This window comes from Otolemur garnettii, unplaced genomic scaffold (assembly GCF_000181295.1).
Source record: "Otolemur garnettii isolate 467f Iridium unplaced genomic scaffold, OtoGar3 scaffold00131, whole genome shotgun sequence".
Taxonomy (NCBI): Eukaryota; Metazoa; Chordata; class Mammalia; order Primates; family Galagidae; genus Otolemur; species Otolemur garnettii.
The window spans coordinates 2,551,433-2,561,070 of NW_003852526.1; positions in this window are offsets into that span (position 1 = coordinate 2,551,433).

Here is a 9,638-nt window from a genome sequence, read left to right on the forward strand (position 1 = left end):
GATCAGGTAATCTCAAAGATGAAATATAATCAAATACGTCTTCTGTTATAAATGGGGAAACTGAGCTCCATTGATGAATCTTCATCTCTGAGCATGTCAGTGGCGGTACTAGACCAAAAACTGGGCTCCCAACTCTGGATCCCATGTCCTTTAATACATCACTTTGCTTCTGAAATCTCCTATGGATGTATGTTAATTTGCACATGCACTTTAAGTGACAATTTGAGTTTTTAAAACGTGTACATTTAATTTAGGAGTAAAAAGTCACAGTCTATAAGTCCAAACTTCTATCATGAGGTTATAGCAAAAAAAAAAAAAAAATGCTGTGTGCGCAGATGAAGAGATAAGGCATAAAGAAAATATACAATCTTCCTCAAACCCATATACTAGCAAACATTTAATGCCAAAACCTATGACTTTTATGTTACTTACAGTTTAATATGCACATGTTAAATTGAACTAGATTACTACGTCCATGTTGTAGCCCTGTGCCCCCCAGAGAACATACTTTCCCAAGGTCTTATTCAGTGTGGGACCTGTTCCACGTGCTACCATCAACCTACCATTAATTGCCCTCTCATTTTCTCTACAATATGTATCCCCCTGTCTATGGTAAGGCAGGTGTGACCTAGGGATTTGTCTTGACAGATAAGGGGAACTAACATTTTCTTTTAGTCAAAAATATATCCTAGTTTATGAAACATTTAATACAGGATATTTTATTCACTTCTCACTGCAGCCTCAGAGATAAGTATCATTCTCTTTTAAAGAAAAAGTAAGAAAATAAACCCCATTGTTATATGGATGACATAATATATAATAAAATTTGGAAAATATGTTAATGTTTAATAAAACTAGTCAACTGTGTTAAGCTTTCATATAGTGAAACCATTAAAATAATGACTATGAAAAAATAGAATGATAAGAAAAAAATGTATGGACAGAGCATATAAAAAAGAATACATGAAATTGTATGCAAACTCTAATTTCACATGTGCCTAGAAAAAAAGGAAAGTAATAAATCCAACAGAAGATTATGAGGCTGAGAAATAGGGTGTATTTTTCTTTCTTATGTTTTCTGATTGATTTTTGTAAAGTAGATATATCATGTTTAAGAGACAAAGATTCTGTTCTGTGACAAGCTAAAGTGCACTAAAATTTAGATAATTCTAAAGAGAAAACTATCTAAAATAATTATACTGCCTTTAAGTGTACATTTTAACAGTGAAATGTAATATGGCTTTATTGTTTCATAAGTCTTCACAGTATAGTTTCTGGATCATATTAAAATGATCTCAAATTCTATCTGATATCCCCCTGTATAACTTTTCTTCTTATAATATTCCAGTAGGAATAGACAAAATGACTTTTCATATGCTAAATATTAGCTTAGAATCAAGGTCAAACGTGCCATCTGAAAGGTTTTTAAGTGCTTAGCTTAGCTCTCACTTTTCATTTTGATAAGAGTAAAAAAGTTTTCTTTTTGCTTCTGCTTGCAGCTGCATATTAGACGGTTTTTAAAAACAACTTCAACCAAAGGCAGCTTTTTTGCTAATGACGAGGATAGAAAAATAGAAAAAATGAAAGATGTTGTCTTTTTTTAAAAAATTGGGACAGAAATAATTTGGCCACAAATTTTACTTTTATGTAGTATGCATGAATGTTTTGCCCATTCCTCCCCCCACCACACCCCCCAAAAACACTGGAAAACAGAAACAGGGAAGTCACTTTTTCTTTTAGATGAAGAGTCTCCTTTGTGGCACTTGGACTTAGAATCATTGTAGTAAGAAAAATAACTCCGAAATCCCAAGGGTTTTGTTTGCAAGTAAAGAGAAAAAGAGAAAGAGAAAAGGAAGAAGCACCTCAGGGAGAAGTTCAAAGCCAACATCATTCCCAGCTGGCCAGTGTTTCCTCTGGTCTTTTATACACTGTAGTGAACAAGACCTTGAGAGAAATGATGTGAAAGGCATAATAACTTCCCCTGTAGTCACTCATTTAAAGATAGGGCTCCCAGCAGAGCAGTAGGCCTGATGCTTGTGCTCTAGGGAAGGATATCAAGGATGAAGACTGAAAACAACAGAACAAATGAAACCAAAGAGATGGAATACTGACCTACAGTCATGTTTAGTATAGTGCTAAGGCAGTTGGTGTGGCTTTCTAGCACCCAATAGCCCACCTGCAGGTAATTACAATATCTGAAGAAATTTAAAAAGAAAAAATAATTGAACACACTGAAGAGTGACAAAAAAGAGGCAAAACAGGAAGTAGTTTGATTCTTGAAGAAAAAGACATACATAGGGTAGAACTCACATCTATACAGCTTTTCTTCAAGGATACTCCATAGTCTCTATAAGACTCACAAATACACCTAAGCAAAATGTTTGAGTAGTCTGGTTACCAAAATAAGTGGATATTTAAGGAGGAAATCTTGGAAAGAAAGAATCAACACTGGAGAAAGACCCAGAATAATTATATAATCTTCTCTCATATTTTTGGCTGACCCAGCCTGAATGGGAAATACAGAGGGAGGATGTGAAGAATTCTAAAGGAAAATAGTTGGATTGGAATTTGGAGTATGAGTCCTTCCATGTTAAAAAGGCATTAGTAAACACCTTAGGTTTGTCAAAGATCTGCCCTAACAAAACATAAAAACATGATTCCACAAATTCAATGTGATCAGCAATTAATTTAACTGTCTAATACAACAAAATGCAACATTCTTTATGGGAAAATAACAGAATCAAACCAATAGTCTCTGCAACAAATCAGAATTGAGAAGGGAAAAAAAATAGTAGGTAACCAAGAAAAAATATGGCCAATTCTGTGTGTATACATGCACATGTGCCAGAGAGAGAGAGAGAGACAACAATCAACAGAAACAGAAACAATATGACTGAGTTGAAATTAGCAGACAAGGAGTTTTAAATAGCTATTAAAATAAGCTCTGGACTCTAAGACAGTAGAAAGGAAAAATAGGTTCAATGTAATAAACAAAAAATATTAATGCACAAAAATAGGAAATATGATCATAAAAATAGAAACTATAAAACAGAATTAAATAAAAATTCTATAATGGAAAGTTACACTATATTATACAAAAGTATTCCTTGATGGGTGTAAAAGAAGATTGGAGAGAAAGACAACTGGTAAATGATATTAAGGAGAGATCAATAAAAAAACATTTATTCTGAAGAAGTGGGAAATAAAAGGTTGAATAATAAAGATTAGATTCTCCAGGACCTGTGGAGTAGTATGTCATAGTTGTAGTCTAGAATAAATGAGGTAGAATCCAAAAAAGGAAAGAAACAAGGAGTTAAAATATATTCAAAAAAATCAACAAAAACTTCCACCTTCTGTGACACTATCAATTTGCAAATTCATTGTCCTGGATCAATACAAACAAAACCACACTTAGGCACATTATTGTCACATTGCTATTAAAACCAAAGATAAACGCCACATTTTGAAAACAGCCAGGCCTCACAAGACAAAGTATGTAAAGGAGAATAAATATGTGAATGACAGCTGACTTATTACTGGAAACAATGAAGGCCAGAAGGTAACAGTCCAAATATAAATCAACCCAGACCTTCCATCAAAAATATAATTCAAATTTAAGTAGAAATAAAATTGTTTTCAGGTGAGTGAAAGTTGAGAAACTTCCTCACTGTTAGATCTATATTATAAAACATGAAAAAGGAAGTATAACAGCTAAAGATAAATATACAAGATGAAACACAAATCGACTGAAAGAAATAGCATGGAAAATGTTAAATATGTGAGCATGTATACAAATGAAAATTATCTCTTCCTTTAAAAGATGTATCACTGTTTAAAGTGCAAAATATAACATATTGTTTGGTTTATGATGTCTGTAAATATAAAATACATGAAAACATTAACACAAAAGATGAGAGGATAAAATGGTACAATATTAACTTTAAGTAAACTATGATTAGTTAAAAATACATACTTGTTCTCTACAACAACTTCTAAAAGTATTATAATGAAAAAGTATATAGTTAAGAAGTCAAAAGAGGAAGTAACTTAGAATATTAAACTGGACTATTAAACTCATTTCTAAGAAGTCAGGAAACAAAGAACAGAAAAAACAATAGATGGGACAGATATAAAACAAATAGTATAATGATAGATTCAATTAAAAAGGAATCAATGGTTATACTAAAGGAAAAGTACTAAATACTCCAATTAAAAAGGATTAAGCTCAGTAAGGAAAGTAAAACCCAATTATATTCTTTTCATAAGGAAGATACTTTAAATATAAAGCAGGTTAAAAGAAAAAGGGAACATATGTGCCATATAAATACTAATTAAATTATAATAAGAAAATTGAAGTGGTTTTATTAACATGAGACAAAGTAGTGTTCAGGATAAGGAATATTGCCATAACTTAAGAAAAACATGTTGTGATATGAAAAGAGAAAATTCATCAAGAAAACATAACAAACCTAAATGTGTACACTTATAACAGTTAAGCTTCAAAGTATAAGAAGCAATAACAATAGCAATAAAATAACAAACCAATAAATCCACAATCATAGCTGGAGTTTTTAACACTTGTTTCTCACTAATTGGTAGAAAAGATGAACAAAAACTTACTAGATTCCTTCTAGATGATTTTAACAAGAATAGCAAACTAGGCTTGGAGCCTGTAGCTCAAGCAGCTAAGGCACTGGCTACATACACCAGAGCTGACGGGTTCGAATCCAGCCCGGGCCTGCCAAACAACAATGATGACAACTACAACCCCAAATTAGCCGGGTGTTGTGGCGCACACCTGTAGTCCCAGCTACTTGAGAGGCTGAGGCAAGAGAATCACTTAAGCCCAGGAGTTGGAGGTTGCTGTGAGCTGTAATGCCATAGCACTCTACCCAGGGCAACAGCTTGAGGCTCTGTCTCAAAAAAAAAAAAAAAAAGAATAACAAACTACTGATAGTAATCAATATTCATAGAATGTTTCACTCAACAAAGGCAGTAAAATTATCTCTAAAGTACAATATATGATATGTTTAGCAAGATAGACCATATCTGTGCAATAAAATAAATCTTACATTACAAAATATTTAGATTAATTCACAGAACTAAATTCATCACTATACAATTTATACATGTGATAGAATTCAACTTGTAACCCCTAAATCTATTTTAAAAAGAAGAAAAAATCAATATCAATCTTTGTTTTAAAATTTAATAACAGACATTTATAAAATCTCCAGATGTAATAAAATTAAAGAATCTGTACTGTATTTTAAATTACCTGGAACCAACAAGAAAACATAAAAGACACTAGAATATTTTTCTAATTTAATGATAATTGATGATAAAAATGTAGTATATCAAAATGTATAAGATGAAGTGTTTAGAAGGAAATTCTTGACTTTAAGAACTTATACTAGAAGAGAAGAAAGGTAAAAACAATAGTTTAAAAGATCACTTTAGGAAATTAGAAAAAGAAGAGCCAATTATGAGACAAAGTATGCCAAAGAAAATAATAAATATAAGGACAGAAATTAATGAATTGAAAAACAAACTGATATAGAAATTAAGAGGGAAAAAAACAAATTAACAAGGGAGGAATTCAAAGGGGATGCCACTACAGATACTAAAGATATTAAAATAATATAAATAAACATATTGAACAATCACACTATAGAAGATTCAACATCATGGATGAGATGGAAGAAACATAGCTCAGCAAAACTGACCTAATGGAAATTAAGAATGCAAATAGTCCTGTATTTATCAAAGAAAACAAATATTTTTATTTAAAGTCTCAATTTCAATGAGCAATTCTATCAAGGATTTTACAAAGAAATCATGTAAATCTTGTGGAAAATCTTTCAGAAAACAAAGGGAACACTTTTCAATTTATTTTCTGAGGCTAATGTAACCCTAAGGCCAAATCTGGGCCAAAAAAATACTACCACAAAAGAAATCTTTAATAAGTTATGAGCAAATAGAATTTGTCAAAACCTTTAAAAAATATATCATGGTTTATCCCAGGCATACAATATTTGAAAATCAATGTAATTCACTACATTAATAAAATACAGAGAAATACCCTATAATCATTCCTACTTCAGATATATCACTTGACAAAATTCAGCCTCCATGCTTGATTTAAGAAACAAAGACAAACTCTAAAATCTAAGAATAATGGGGAGCATCCATTATTGATGTTTGGGAACATTACTTTGGCAACTATCTAGTACAAGTGCAGTAAAAAGAAAATATGAAGAATGTAAAGGAAGAAAAAAAAGAACATAAAGGAAGACATAAAAGTTTCTATACTTCGTATTTGCTGAGGGCATGTTTATATAGAAAATCCTAAGGAAACTCCCCAAAACATAATTGCATTAATTTTCAAGGGCTGCTGTAACAAAGCACCACAGCCTGGGTGACAACAGAAACTTGTTGCCTCACAGTTCAGACTACCGAACATCCAAGCTCAGTTTGAAGGAAGGTTTGTAGGTGGCCACCTCCTCCCTGTGTATTTTGATGGCCTTCTGTGTCCCTGGAGTCTCTTTTGGGGTCTAAATTTCCTTTCTTTACAAAGACACCAGTCAGATTGGATTAAACCCATCCTTATGGCTTCCTTTCAACTTGATCACCTCTTTAAAAATCGCATCTCCAAGTACAGTCACATTCTGAGGTACTGCAGGTTAAGACCTCAACATTTGAATTTGGGGGTAACACAGTTTGGCTCATAACAAGAACTAAGAAGTGAATTTTGGAGTGTATATTCTCAATATACAGAATTCAATTGTGGTTTTTTTTTTTAATGTAGCAACAGCAAAACAATAGAAAATAAAATTTATTTATTAATTTTATTTTTTTGAGACAGTCTCACTTCATCACCCTTGGTAGAGTGCTATGGCATCATAGCTCACAGCAACCTCAAATTCCTGGGCTCAAGTGATCCTCCTGTCTCAGCCTGAGACTACAGCACCCACAACAACACCGAGCTATTTTTTTAAGACAGGGTCTGGCTCTTGCTCAAGCTAGTCTCAAACTCCTGAGCTCAAGCAATCCACCCATCTCAGCCTCCGAGAGTGCTAGGATTACAGGCATGAGCCACTGCTCCCAGACGGAAAATAAAGTTTAAAAAACAAAACATTTCATTTATATTAGCATTAAAACCAGAAAATGCTGATATAAACATTCACAAAACACATGCAATATCGTAATGAAAAAAGAATAAACTATTGATACATACAACATAATGAATCTTAAAAACATTACGGTGAAAAAAAGAGGCCAGTTGTAAAAGGATATGAATAATATTACTCTATTTTATGAAGTTCAAGAGGAGAGAAACCACTGCATGAAAAGACTAATCTTAAAGTGTTTGCCTATTTGAGGATTAACTGAAAGGAAATGAGAAAGTAAGTATTGAAGTGATTTGTGTGTTCTGTCTTTTGCTTGGGTGATAATTACACAGATAGGTGTATTAACATTTATTCAAGATCCGTGAATTTACTTTATGTAAAGTACAAATGTATATATTGGTATATGCATCAAACTGGAGTACCATACAATACTAATTTCCAAGGAGATAGTGTACTATAAACAGTTAGAGAACAAGCTTTGAAGTCAGACAAAGAGAATTTATAATCCCAGTTCTGCCACCTACAGGCTTTGTGGTATTGAATGATTTACATAACATGACTGAGCCAATACTTTCCTGTCAGAAACAGACTTTGATAATACCTACCACATGGAGTTATCAATGGGCTTCAATAATAAAATATTTGGAAAAGGCTTAGAACAGTGACTAGCATAAGGAATGTACTCAAAAAGTAGTAACAGTTATTAGGATTAAGGTGCAATAGATTTTTTTATAAAAAAGGAAAATAGTGCTTTTTATGCTGAGCTGTTTTCTACTTAGCAATGTTATAATATAATACCTGATCTCCTACAAGGAGAGAGAGAGATGGATGAGGATAAAAAAAACCCAGAAGAACAGATAAGCTGCTACAGCAAGGTCAGAATGCTAACACTAGCACAGTCGAGGAATTAGGGCAACGGGGAATTCAGTGCTATTTCGTAGGGATATTTGGGAGGATTAAATGAGATGCAACATGAAAAATTATTTGGCCTGGTTATCTGGCTTTCAGTAAAGCCTCAGTACATAATCAATATTAATTTATTTGTGCTCACAGCCAACTTTTCCCAAAGGCAAATACTTCATGAATACTTAAAAAAGCTTTTGGAAAACATTATTTTATTCAGAAAATACACTATATAAACCATCCCCTAATAGTTTATTCCATTTGGCTGTTCATTCATTTTTTCACAGGATTTCTTTCTAGTATATTACTTATGTGGTGGTCCTAAAGAAATTATGGCATCACATAAATCAATACATCTGAATGAAAGACACTTTTGTTTAATGTGTGCTTTTGGTTTTGTTTTTGTTTAATGTTTGCTCAGTTACACTTGTTCTGCTTTATTTTCCTCAAAAAATTAATTTCTGCTACTCCTCCAATTATTATCCTTTATTTATCTAGTTCTAAAACTACGTGACAATGTTCAGATCTCAGCCAGTTTTAATTGGCTTTTGAATGTTTAAATCACTGAAAACTATTGAAAAGTTATACTGAATAGATTCTGAAGGTCTTAATGTGATTATAATTCAATCAATTCAGAAATTTTCCTCTTAATCATGTGACTTATTGAAAGAGTTATTTTGGTGTGTGATGCCAACATAATTCCTCTTTTTCCCCTCTCAACAAAATAGCTAAATATGGCTTTTTTCCCTATCTTTGGACAACTTTTATTCATTCACAAAATAAATTTGTAGGTACTAGATTATTAGTATTTTTATTTATCAGTGGTTTTTCCTTCTTGCAATGTCATCAATATTTTAATTTTATCTATTTTAATGATCAAACCTAGCCTTTCCAAACTGAGATTCAGGGAAGAATCAAGTGAAGGTGAAATACTGAAAGTCAATGCTCAGTTTTACTCTTCACCCATAGATGTCTTAAATAACAACACTGGAAAAAATTAAAACTATGTTAAACTTTCCCTAGCATGAAGTAATTTAAGGAAGTAGTTGGAAATTAAATAATTTCAGGATTTTATCTGCCAAAAACTAGATATAATTTATCAACACTATTTCCATTAATATTAAGCCAGCCACTGTTTTGGCTTTGGAAATATATTACATGAACAGACAAGGATAATGTATGATAAAATTAATAAGGTTTTTGCATACAAACATATCCACCTATAAGGATTTCCTTCAGATGTCAATCATCATTCTTTAATATTTCTAAGAGTATAACCATGTCAGGCAGCACTTGTGGCTCAAGGAGTAGAGCGCCGGCCCCATATGCCAGAGGTGGTGCGTTCAAACCCAGCCCTGGCCAAAAACCGAAAAAAAAAAAAAGAGTATAACCATATCTTTTGAGATCATATTTATGTTAATATACTTAGGAATTTTCTTTAAAAACACATGGTTCTCAAGGGAATCCATATAGGGTCAGAAGAGATTAAACTTTCACTTTTCGCAGATGATATGATATCTGGAAAACACCAGGGATTCTACTACAAAACTCCTAGAAGTGATCAAGGAATACAGCAGCGTCTCAGGTTACAAAATCAACACTCAT